Source organism: Pongo abelii, chromosome 3 (genome assembly GCF_028885655.2).
Source record: "Pongo abelii isolate AG06213 chromosome 3, NHGRI_mPonAbe1-v2.0_pri, whole genome shotgun sequence".
Lineage (NCBI taxonomy): Eukaryota > Metazoa > Chordata > Mammalia > Primates > Hominidae > Pongo > Pongo abelii.
In genome coordinates, this window is record NC_071988.2 from 188,761,013 (window position 1) to 188,774,376 (window position 13,364).

The following is a 13,364-nucleotide window of genomic DNA, read 5'->3' on the forward strand; positions in this document are numbered from 1 at the left end:
GTCCAGATTCACTGTAGTTTCTAAAAGTTTATGGTGAGAGAAGATTTAGGTATAAATTAAACCCTAAAACTGACTCCTGGTTTTTTTACTAGCACAAACCTGAAAAAAATGCAGTTTTATCTGTCTTATTTATCTATAGTTTTCAACACATATAGATAGGTAAAGATAAGAATGTTCACATTAAAAAACATAATTTCTGCTGTTATAAAACATTCAGAGATGTGATAAAATGAGCACAAAATTCTCCGGATCAGTATAACAAATATATATTCTAGTTACTTCAAGTAGTATATTCAGCTAAACTGTGAGGAACAAAATTCTTTTGGATCATAAATGTTCATCCTCAACTTTCTGTGTTATTGTTAACCACACGAAAAATAAAATATAACTAAAACAATAAGATTGTTATATTTCAACCTGTTAAACATTTTAAGAGTCAAATAACACACGTGTGATAATATATCTCAATATATTAAAAATGAAAATATTTCAAAATTAAATGCATTAGAGATCTTTCCTTTTTAATATTTAAAGAGATATGTCATTGGTTTCATGTTATATGGCATTCTATGTTACTTTTGTATCTGAAATAATTTAAAGAATTTCTTATTTTTTGACATCACAATTGTTTTTGTACATGTGTACAAGTTACTTACCATACTTCTCACAGAAATGTAGAGTTGCTATGTCCTCTTCCTCAATCTTGAAACACTCTTGTTATTTTCTGTGTGGAAAGATTAAGGTGGAAATGATGCTGAGTGATTATCAAGGCTAGGTTGAGGAAGGTGATACAATTTCCACCTGGTTTCCTCTCTCTCTCTCTTTCTCTCTCCCTCTCTCTTTCTCCCTCTGTAAGAGTCAGTCATCTAGGAAGCTACCTTGCTGGAGATATCACAGAAAAAGGCCACACAGAGATAAAGGGGTTGGCTGAGGAAACTCAGCTATTCCATTCCTCAACTCTTTGAGAAACTCAACCTCAGGTGCCAGACATGGGAGTAAACCTAAAGATGGTTCCAGCACTAGTCTTTATCTAAAGTCATGACATGAGATACTGAGTAAGAAATGCCTAATGATTTGAATTTCTTTGATTGCTATTGTTATCTAATTCTTCCCACACTGTTTTTGAAACACATACACACACACAGAGTTTATGCATTTTCAAATATTTATGGGAAATGGAGTCAAAAATTTATACATGTATTTCTCTTCCCATTAACTTTATGGAAGGGAAAGTCTAAAGTGAAAAACATTGTAAAAATAGAAATTAACACATTAGTTAAGACTAGGTAGGACTTCAGATTAGATTGAGATTAAGATTGAATTATTTCAAAATAGATTAACTGCTAAATTCCCAGGCTCATGTTATTTGAGGAGAGGTTATATCTTGAAGATCATCCTTGTAAAGTGCATTGAAACAGACCTCTCTTGCCCTTCAATATGTATGTTTTCTTTTTAAAAATGATAATTTTTAGAAAAGAATCTGTTCTTATGAAGCCATTACTGTTGTATTTACACTCTACCCCTATCGAAGGTTGACCGTTATTGCAGGAATGTCCACTTCCATACACAGTCACAATAGAAGCCTGAGGGGAAACTGTAGTCCTGGTTTACTAGACACTTAGGGAATATTGGTTTTATTGTTATAGAACACGGAAGAGACGTGCAGGACACTAAAACTTTTATACGTCCTTACCAGGAGGGTGCTTTTGTAAGCAGGACTCAGAAACCACAAAGAACAAAACCAACAAAAATGAAGGCAGAAAAGATTACATAAAGTTAAATTTAAATCTTCAAAAATAGTCCATAAATATATTCAAAATAAAATTTAAAAACGGAGAAAACATTTACCATGTGGAAAAAAAAAAAACAAGAGCTAATATCCCCAAAGTCCAAAGAGCTCCTATAAAACAAAAATTTTAAAGAAATTCAACTCAAGTGATAAATGCATTTGAAAATTACAGGATTATTATCTTTCAGAATGATCAATAAAATGTAAAAACACTAATGATATTTCATTTTACTGATTAGAAGATAATTTTAAAAGATTGAGAGGTTCAGTGCTGGGAAAGACAATTGTATTCTCGGTAAGAATTTAACTTGTTATAATCATTTTAGAGAACAATTTGAAAATAGTTATTAAAGTTTAAATAAGACAAATACGTAAACATATGCATGAAAGCATGTTCAATAAAGCATTATTTGGAATAGAAAAATATTGGAAAACCATATTTCAAAATTGGGAAATGGTTATTATATGAAGCATGTGCTTCACAAAAAAGATACTAAAAGGGCAAACTTCCAATAATCATTATATTCACCAGCATTAGTTGATCTAAGAGAAAAGAGAAAAAGGAGGTATTATAATTAGAATTTTGCATATGTCTCTCTTTGGATCCTTAATAAACTCCATAAGGTTGGTGCAAATATTACCAGTAAGGAGCATAATTTTCAATACATAAATTAATAGGCAATGTCATATATCTAGTATGTAAAAACAAGTAGATTTAAAATCAGAAAATCTGACAACTTAGTGGATGATTAGTATTTGAGTACTACTAGGAGAAAATTATGAAGTAATGTTTGCCAAGTTGGGTGGTAGGAAAAAGTGTGTGTGGATGGCCGGGCGCGGTGGCTCACGCTTGTAATCCCAGCACTTTGGGAGGCCGAGGTGGGCGGATCACGAGGTCAGGAGATCGAGACTACGGTGAAACCTTGTCTCTACTAAAAATACAAAACATTAGCAGGGCGTGGTGGCGAGCGCCTGTACTTCCAGCTACTCGGAGAGGCTGAGGCAGGAGAATGGGCTGAACCCGGGAGGCGGAGCTTGCAGTGAGCCGAGATCCTGCCACTGCACTCCAGCCTGGACGACAGATTGAGACTCCATCTCAAAAAAAAAAAAAAAAAAAAAGAGTGTATGTGGATGTTTGACTGTATGATTTGTGGTAGGGAGAAGTGGAAGTCAGTATTTTCAATAGAGAGAAAGAGTGTGTGCTTCATAAATGGTTAGAACATGGGTGATGGTTTTTACTTAATAGTAGTTTCAGGATTGATAGAACAACATAAAATTTTTTTAAAAATTTTGTCACATCACTTGTTTTCAGAATGGTTCTATCGGCTTTCTCTGTGTTTTTTAGAATTGTGGAACCAGAAAGAATAGCACATTATGAGTGTGATAATATGTTTAATATGAACTTAGATATGGTAACATAATGCAGAAATTTTCCATAAATATTTTCAGATTTCTAAAATTTAACATGAAAATATCTTGAATTATTAGTGTAATTCTCAGCCTAAAAACATTTTTGGCATTTAGATTTATCATACTGACCAAAAATATCACTATTTATATACAACATCAGTTTTATATATATATCAGTTTTATATATATAAAATAATATATAATAAAGTATACATAATGTTTTGTTTTGTGTAAAAAATGAAATAATATTACTATGACATGGTTTTCATTGATTGTATTCTACTTACAATCCATTCTAAAATTAAATAAGATACTTCTCATCAGCCTCTGTGACATATATATTCAATGTCTAGCATGGAGGTGGTTTGAAGCTTGGGTTTTATTTTCTAAAGATTAAATTTGATCTACATTTTCACAGAGTATAAGCTGTATCAATTAGTGATTATTCTCTAGTGTAAGATGGAATTTGCTAAAGATAGAAGAAGGTTGAGAGATGGTGACATCTCAGAGAATTCAGACTATTGTACATATTTAGAGAGAAGTAACAAAAAACATAAAAGGGTTGGAATATAGACACTAATGTAAAAAGTTCAATGACATTAAGCGTAGTAAAAGAAAATAAAAATTTATAAATATATAAAAATATTTTTAAAAAACTGTTTAAGCATTTGAGAAACAAATTTACTCTCTGAAGCTGAATTAATAAATAATAGGATTACTAAGCATTTTTCTGGGATGGTTTACATGTGACCAGGACTATGCTAGCTGTCATAAAATTCTCACATGGTTCATGGAAAGAAAACTTAAAGCTTATTAAATATATTCTACCTACATTATAAATGAAGATATGCCAAATCAAGTTACTTTCCATGATCATACATTAAATTACGGTAACAAAAGTAGAGCCCAGTTCTCTTGGATCTCAGTTTTGTCCTATAGTCATATGCTGTGATTTACTTTGTGCTTCTTCCTAGTTCAGATTAAGTGCCATTTTTTACTAAAATTGATGAAAAAATGCCTATACTCAATTCAAGCGAACACAGAAACAACTGAACAGAAAAATCAAGAACTGAGGCTGATGGAAATGGTGCATGGTAGTGTTATCAGATCCTAAAGGTGTTTAGGATTTGGCATTTGGCTTTCAGAAAGTTAAAAATATTTTAGCTGTACCTTTGTGAAAAAATATAAAGATGAATTGAAAAATGCTCAGACACAGATAATATGCCTCTCTCATTATCTCATAGAGTACAAAAGCTCAGTGACAAGATTCATTCTGTTCTCCTACAAAAATTACTGGCTTTGGCCAGAATGGTAGAAGATAATTGACACTAGAGTCTTAATGCTAAATTGGAAGAACTACCCAGTTGTTTTAATTTTGTGATAATGAACTCTAAAGAATGCCTTCTTCCTCTAGTACACATATGGTAGATTGTATCTCAAATGCTTTTCTGTCTAAATATCCAGAATAAATACTAAATAATGTCACCATTATTATGCAAAATCAGCAAGATGTGAAGATTCAGGTACATGAAATACAGCAACGTGGTACTTAGAAAAGCTTTTACTGAGCCAACTTTCATTCCCACCACATGAAAACAAAATCAATTCTGCTTAAGATAACATAAGTGATGCTATAATTGAGGCAATCTTTACAATACAGCTTGTGTAGTGACAAGAGGAAATGCCAGCCATTTTTATTTTGTTGGAAAATGGCTCAAAGGCGAAGAGATTCTAGCCCCCGGAGACTCGCAATAACCTATAATGAGGGCAACAGCCATCATACAAGAAATGTAACAGATGGCAGCATGGTTGCCTCACTCAGACACAGGTTACAAAACAGATGAATATAGGATTTTAATATTTAGAATACATGAAGGAGATGGCTCTTAGACCAGGCAGTAAAACTAAAAGACATATAGCACCAAGAATATCAAAACTATTATAAATCCTTTTCTTTTAATATATATTACTCTACATGTGATGCGAGTTTCTTATCAATTTGACCCAAAACCATCACTAGAGTTTAAAGTCCTTGAAGAAAGAAAACATATTTTGAACAATGTTATAAAAATAAAAGTTACATAGTAAGTATTCAAAATATATATTTATATTTGAATTGAATTAAAATGTAACAGAAAATTTCAGAGTAGACAGAAATAAATTTCCCAATGTATCAAACTGCAAAAAAACTTGGGAAGACCTCTATCTATAACTCACCAAAAAGTATAAAACTGGATGAAAATAGAAACATCTCTTTAGTTTCATCGTTAAGTAAATGCAGCCGCTAAGACATGGAGTGAGTGAAGAAAGCAAGATCCAGGAAATGATGGAAACTCATTTATGTGAGATTCACATTAACTGTCACTTTTCCCCTGGGACATTTCCCATTGCCTGTCTGAGGCCATTGAAGTTCAGCTGAAATTGTGGTCCAGAGTTTTTGGCAGCCTTGCTGGCATGGAAGGCAAAAATTAAAATGTGGAAGTACTAAGAAGACAGGACTTGGACAAAATGCTAGAAAATTGGATTACTGGAGGAGTGAATTGGACATTCTGCCCAGGTTTGTCCTCAATGTTATTTGGTGAATCTTAAAATGCTCAGGTCAAAAAGGGAAGAAGCACAGTAGAAAGATGCTGCTAGAAGGTTAAACAAGAGGCCTAAGCTTTTGTCCATCTCACAGACCCAAGAACACACACACACACACACACACACACACACAGAGAGAGAGAGAGAGAGAGAAAGAGAGAGAGACAAATGTACCTTAGAAAGTTACAAGAAAGAGAAAACGCTTCACTTTACAATTAAACCAGATTAAAACCAGAGAAAGAAAAAACCTTAAACTACTTGCACACCAGAATAAACCCACCGAAAATTAAGCTTCAGATCACCTTCATTACTCTTTTAATAAGTTGATCTGTCTTCCAGAGAAAATTAAATTTTCTCTGGAAGAAGGAAGTATGATCTTCAGATCCTGGAAGTTTTCACACACAATGTATAACATTCAACCAGAAATTACCAAGTATAAAATAATAACACTGTTTTGGTTATCAACTATTACATAGCAGGTAATCTAAAAATTCAGTGGTTTTTCCGTCTAAAACAACAACAAATATTTTATTATCCAGAATGTTTCTGTGCATCAGCAAATGGTGTAGGGATTGGCTGGGCATTTCTGGCAAAAGGCCTTTCACATAGTTGTGGTCAGACTGTTGAGGAAGCCTCGAGTGTGAGCTGCAGCAGCTGGGGAATAGCTGAGTATCTCCCTCTCTATGTAAACTCAGAGAAGAACTTGGCCTATAGTGATGCAAGAGAAGTGCTTAGGACACAAAATCTAAGGCGGCATTCCTGCTCAGGGTCATGAAAGTACAGGTGAGGCAGTTCCAAGGCCCTGAGAGGGAGTGTTTTCTGAAGACACCTACAGTATAAAACTCAAAAGCACATTCCTTTTTTTTTTTTTTAAATATAAAAAGGCTTCACTTGCAAGATTCTAACAGCGAATATTTTCTTAATTGTTTTTATTTTGCTCTAGGCATCTCTTTTGGCTCTTGTCCTTTCTCCAAACGCTGACTTAGAGCTCACAATGTATTATATTTCTATGGGGCTTCATTTGGCATTCTTGGGAGCATGGTGGTCTTAGGATATGTGATATAACCTATGGTGATTGAAGGCTTCAAGATAAGTTATTATTCTGAGGAATCCAGGTGGAAACTCTATCACCATTTCTAACCTAGCTTCGACTTCTAGGTAGTGTCATTTCCACTGTATTTTATTGAATACAAGTGAGTCCGACCAGTTCCATTGGGAGATATATCACCACTTGATGAGAATAGTATCAAAAAATCTGGAGATTGTCTTAAAATATACCGTCTAGATCATTAACAAAATCCATACTAAAAATGAAACAGACCTAAAAGTAGTCCAGAGTTTAAAATAATTGGACATAAATTTGAAAGGATTAAAATAATTATTTTTAAGGAAGTCAATAACAAGATGGAGAATTTTACTAGTAAATTGTAATCTACAAAGAAAATCAAGATTCTGGAACAGAAAATGCAGTAACTCAAACTAAGAACTCATTTTTGAGTTTAGCTGCAGATCATTAACATTGGAATAGAAAATTATTGACCCAAACTAAAAGAGAGAAAAAGTACTTGGAGTAAGGAATAAAATAAACATAAGAGACAGTGCCAATAGATCTAACATCCATGTAATTAGAGTAACAGAAGGAAAGGAGAAAGGAAATGGGTCAAAAAGAGCTACTGACTAAAAATTTTTCAAAACCTATGAAAGACAACAAACCCGAGATCCAAAATTATCAATGAGCTCAAAGGAAGACATAAATCAAGAGCACCACACCAACAAATATTCTATTAAAATTGCTGAAAACGAAAGACAAAAAGAAAAATCTGCAAAGCAGTTGAAGGAAAAATGTCATGTTACCTTCAGGGTAGCAACAATAGGACTGACAAATGACTTTCCATCAATAATTATGGGAGTCAGAGATGAAATATGACATTATCAGAACACTATATGAAATTAGATTTTTACATTCAGCAGAAACAATCTTCAGAAATGGAGGCAAAAGTTTTCAGATGATTATAAACTAATAAATTTTCGATGGGCAGATTCAGACCAAGAAAATACTACAAAAAATTTCCCAGGCACAATAGAAATGTTCCCAGACTGTAATGTTATTATGAAGACATGAAGAGTTTTGGAAATTGTAAATATAAGAGAAAACTCAATTACTATCGTTTACAAGAATAACAATGTCTGTGAAGTTATAAATAAGTTCTGTAAACAGAAAACTAGAAGCAGACTAACATTTCCTCACCCTGGTGTAACATGTCTACAAAAACCTGCAGTTAACCTCATAACTAATAGTGAAATATTGAAAGTTTTTCTTCTATATTGAAAAATAAGTCAGACGATCTACTTTCACTATTTCTATTAAACGTGAACTAGAGTGCCTAACCTGGACAGTAGACATTTGTTTATATGTATGTTTGTGTGTGTGTGTGTGTGTGTGTTTATAAATATGTTAAAGTGTAATGTAAGTTCATGTGTATGTGTGTCTGTACAGTACTACATACAACTTGAATATGGCAACATTGTTTAATAGAAAGTAACAAATATTCTATAAATTAATATAATTATTAAATAAATTAACCAAATCTGCTGGATTTAGTGTCAATATAAAAGTCAAATTTATATATAATTACAACAAAAAATAGCACATTAAATGTATACACAAAACAACTACTTGTGATTCAATCTAAGAAAAAGTTTAGTAAACATTCCACTCAATATGTCAATTTTTGGGGGAGCGTGGGGACAGAGTCTCTCTCTGTTGCCTTGGCTGGAGTACCATGGTGCAATCACAGCTCACTGCAGCCTTGACCTCCAGGGTTCAAGCAATCTTCCTGCCTGAGCCTGCTGAGTAGCTGGGACTAAAGGCATGCAGCATCATGCTCAGCTAATTTTTGTATTTTTTGTAGAGACAGGGATTTGCTATGTTGCCCAGGCTGGTCTCAAACTCCCGGGCTCAAGCAATTCTCCAGCCTTGGCCTCTCAAAATGGTGGGATTACAGGCGTGAACCACAATGTGTGGTCAAAATATGTCAAAATGTTAAAATTATTTAAAATATTAAAGATGGATTTAATGATTATAAAATTAGCCATTTATGATTGTGGGGCTTAATATATTAAAAGTTTAATTTTTCCCAAATTATAGTTTCAAGAAAATTGCAGAAAAAAGAAATCCTGTACGTTTTTGGTGGCTATTTACAAGTTGATCTAAAATATAAACGGAAGTTCAAAGCGTTTGGAACATCCAACGCAGTCTTCAAGAAGTAGACCACAATGAAGATTTACCATTTTGGATATCATAACTAACTACAAAGCTATAGTAATTTAAACTATATAGTAATATTTCAATAATAGATGCATAAATGAAATATAAATGAGTCTCAAAACAAATGTTTATGTATTTTTTCACCTGCTTAACAACAAAGTAATATTGTGGTAAGAGTTATTATGGGATTATTATATTGATACATGGTGCTGGGTGAACTGATACCCATATGCAGATAATAACCTTGCCTTTAATCTGATACATAATATCAATTTCAAATAGATTTTAAATTTAAATGTAAATGTCCAAGCAATAATGTTTCTAAAATATTGCATTGAAGAATATCCTTCTGACCTTAGGGTTGGTACAAATTTCCTAATTACAATTCAAAGAGCAGTAACCACAAGAGGTTGATAAATTAGATTTAACAAGAAAAAGCATAGCATTACATTGGACGACTATTCATCTATAAAAGTAAATGAACTACTGATCAAATAGTAACAAGGAGATGAAGCTGAAAACCATTCAACTGAGAGACAGACCCAATGCACAAAAGAATAAACACAGTACAATTCCATATGAAACTCTAAAAATGATGAAGTAATCTTTAGTGAAAAAAAGCAGTCCAGTAGTTTTTTTGGTGTCAGATATGTGTACAGTTGACTGAGAAGTGCCATAAAGAAAGTTGAGGTTAATAGAAATATTATGTGTATTATTTTTTCTAGTGGTTACACGGGTATATGAATTTTTCAGATCTCATCAAAATATACACTTAAGGCAGTTCATTTTGTTAAATGTAAAGTATATCTCAGTAAAGTTTATTTTTAAATGTATATAAACATATATATCTAAATTATATATGTATAAATATATAAAGAATTAAGTAAAATAATTTTTTAAAATAAGGCTTAAATGGTAATGCTTCAAATTCAGCTTATTTAAAATCTTTCTGCTTTGCTACAAAGGCAGTCTACTTAATACACTGTAAGTTTGCATCTTTTAATCTTAACTCAGTTGTCCTAAATGTGAAAAAAAAAGGAAGAAAAGGAATAAGGCTAAGATTTCTATCAATTTAAGCCAATAATGGCAAAATATCAACTGAGAGAAAACAATGTGGTTGTAATAAATATACTACAGATAAAAACCTGAAGGGAAGGAATGATGTGTAATGCAGATAGCAGCCATCTGGATTGTTTGTTTTTTGAGCCTTTCAACAACAAAGAAATGTTCATTTCCCAAGGAGGCCTACAAATCAAGATGGATTGACAGCTTTCTTTTTTAAAGTGGCAAATGTTCAAAGGCGCTCCTGTGAGGGCACGGTAAACAAGCAACATCATCAGATCATGATTCAATTTAACTTGGTGCTGCTATGCAGAAAAAAGTGAGCAAAGTCACATAATTCCAACTGGCTTATTGAAATCTTTGCTAGTAGGACCCCTTCTTCTATCAAACAATTTGGTATTAACTAACACAATGGTATCTGGCTAGTGTCAATAAACAGTAAGAAAATTTTAATAAAATATTATTCTCCCAAATATCAAACTCCTATTCCAAATAATACTTAATGCCAAATATTTTCTTGATATTGGATTTTGTTTCAAATCTTTCAGATTAAATTCTTGCCTTCACTTGACATAACAGATACAGCTTGTTTTCTGTAACGAAACCCCAATTGATAAAGTAGATGAGAAATTCACAGTGCGCATACTAAAATGCCATTTTGAATTTTGCAGTGGATCATGTATCAAATGTATGTGAAATCTCAGGGGGAATGAAAGAGAATTCTAGGCAGGAAAAGCAATGAGAATGGCCACAATTTGAAACAGAAGCTGGCAAATAAGCAAAAGTGTATTGGGGGAGATTTTTTCTGTCCTCGTATCATTTATTCTTTCACTTTCATTCCAGTCAACAATGCCATTGCAAGACTGAAAAGGGGAGATATTAATGTATATTAAAATAGAGAATTTTGATTCACCCTTTGATATAGCTTGAACATACGTCCCCATCGAATCTCTTGTTGAATTATAATCCCCAGTGTTGGAGGTGGAGCATGGTAGGAGATGTTTGGGTGATGGGGTCAGATCCTCCATGGCCTGGTGCTGTCCTCACAATAGTGAGTGAGTTCTCAGCAGATCTGGTTGTTTGTGTGTGACCCCTCCCTACTCACTGTCTCTCTCCTACTTCCAGTTCTCAATGTGAGACACCTGCTCCCCCTTCATCTTTCACCATGATTGTTAGCTCTCTGAGGCCTCCCAAAAACAGATGCCGGCATTCTGCTTCCTGTACAGGCTGCAGAACTGTGAGTTAAAACTTCTTTTCTTATAAATTACCCAGTCTCGGGTATTTTTCTTTATAACAACGCAAGAATAGCCTCATGCATCCAGAGAAATAAAAAATGTGTCTCATTCAGTTAATGGAATTTAAAGGAAACAGAGATCCTCTGTTGAAGAGAAGGCGTACCATTTCTGATCTTTCCTTATCAACCCAAAAGACTTCTACTTCTACTATAGCTCTAATAATAAATTAGGAGTAAGAATATTAAGCATTTTCTGGGAAATCTTCTTGCAGATCAGCCTCAAATCAGTTTTCTCTCTATCTTCTCCTGATGCAAAATCATAGCTTCTAAACATCATGCCACAGTCTTCAAAGATTGTGAGGCTAGTCACTGACATTTTTATTGAAGACTGTTGAAGATAAGCAGACATGACAAACAAAAGTCTTCAAAAGAATGGCCCAGAGAATCACATTATCTAGTCTGGTATGTGCAAGAAGGCTATATCTGCAGCTGAACTGTGGGCTGAAGAGAAAGCTGACCAGAGCCTGCAGTATTGCTTCCACGCCTCTTCCTCTGCCTGGGGAAAATGTGTCAGTCCTGGAGAGTGGAATAGACATTGGCTTGACTTGCCCACTCTCATTATAGGATTCATTGATGACAGTTATTTCTATTGGCAGCAATTGTGTAATCACATTCTTTTTGGGCCTGACACTTACAAAATTTGAGAGCCCTTTGAGAAAATAATATTAATAATATAAAATTAGATACAATGGCCTCTTGGAGGTAAAGCTAAAGCTTAAACTACCTTAGTATCTCAATAAATCTGTTTTTGAGAACCAGGTCCTGGATTCTGTAACTATGTGGAATTTTCAGGTTTGGCTGCATCAGGAACAGAATAGCAAACACTGAAATGGGTCCCTGTCACCCCACAGCCATGTCCATTACAAGATGGCAAGTCAGTGTTATGACAGATTAGTGATGAATGTCATTGCCTGAAGGAGACACTTCAAGGAATTCAAGGCAGCCTGGCAGTTTTCCCAGAAGGTTTTAGCACACAAACTGTAATATGCAACTTTACTAACACACGTTGTATGCTTCATGTATTCCCTTTCTACTAGCAAGGATTTTCCATGAAAAGTATTCATTCCGTTTGACCTATACCCACTGAGACCACCCCAGTGAACACTGAGAACTCATCCAGGCACTCAAACACTCTCCTACTCCCGTGCTCCTGTGGCAGTTGAGTGCATGCATCCACACTTTCACTAAAGAGTAAACATCTAATAGAATGTCCATATGGCAAGGAATATTGATCCAGAAATTCAATATGACATTGCAAAAGTAAAGGAAATAGATGTGGTCCTATTCAGTTTGCCATTTTTAAACAGCCTGGAGTTAAAAATGTGCCTCTGCCGGCATCAACTTGACCCTGAGAACAGAGACAAATGGCCCAGCAGCTCCCACTCTAGACCTGCTGGAGTAGCATTATTGATAAAAAGTAATGGAGATGGAACAGTATCAGTAGGTGTTTACGTCCTACGTTTTCAATTGCATTCTAGAGAGGTGCAGATGTTCAATTCCAGGCATGGGTTTTGAGCTGCAGGACTTTTTAACTCTAGGACTAGAAAAGTACTGATCCAACCTCTTATGGGATCAAGGTCCAGGATATAATAACAATATGACTTTGCAGAACTTGCCTGCTCAGTGTTCATAGTTCAAGGGAGCTACTAGTCCTGCATCTGAAATCATCAGAAGATCTGGGCTCGAGCATTCCAGTTGCAGCTGCATTATATTGCAAACTACTCTCAGGGTTTGCTGCATGAGCCGTCTTCATGGTTGTGAAATGACAAACCTCTCCCCTAGCACAATCAGGGAGTGAACTCCAAGCTTTACGTTTGGTTACTACTGATTGCTTTAACCACTCCACTGTAGTTGATTTATGGGGGCATTTCAGTGGGTGAGCAATCTACAAGGAATCAATCTTGGATGTGTTATCACTTACCCTTCATGCTCACAGCTGGTATGGCAACATCACACAT

The 13,364-nt window shown here is 34.4% G+C and overlaps 1 long non-coding RNA gene across 1 annotated transcript in view; it reads right to left on the bottom strand.

Moving 5' to 3' along the window:
• Nucleotides 1–553: 553 nt before the first annotated feature.
• Nucleotides 554–13,364, bottom strand: part of LOC129059133 (uncharacterized) — a 49,558-nt gene continuing 36,747 nt past the window's right edge. The window contains exon 4 of the long non-coding RNA XR_008524863.1: nucleotides 554–724. This is a non-coding gene — a long non-coding RNA (uncharacterized LOC129059133). The remainder of the gene's footprint in view (nucleotides 725–13,364) is intronic.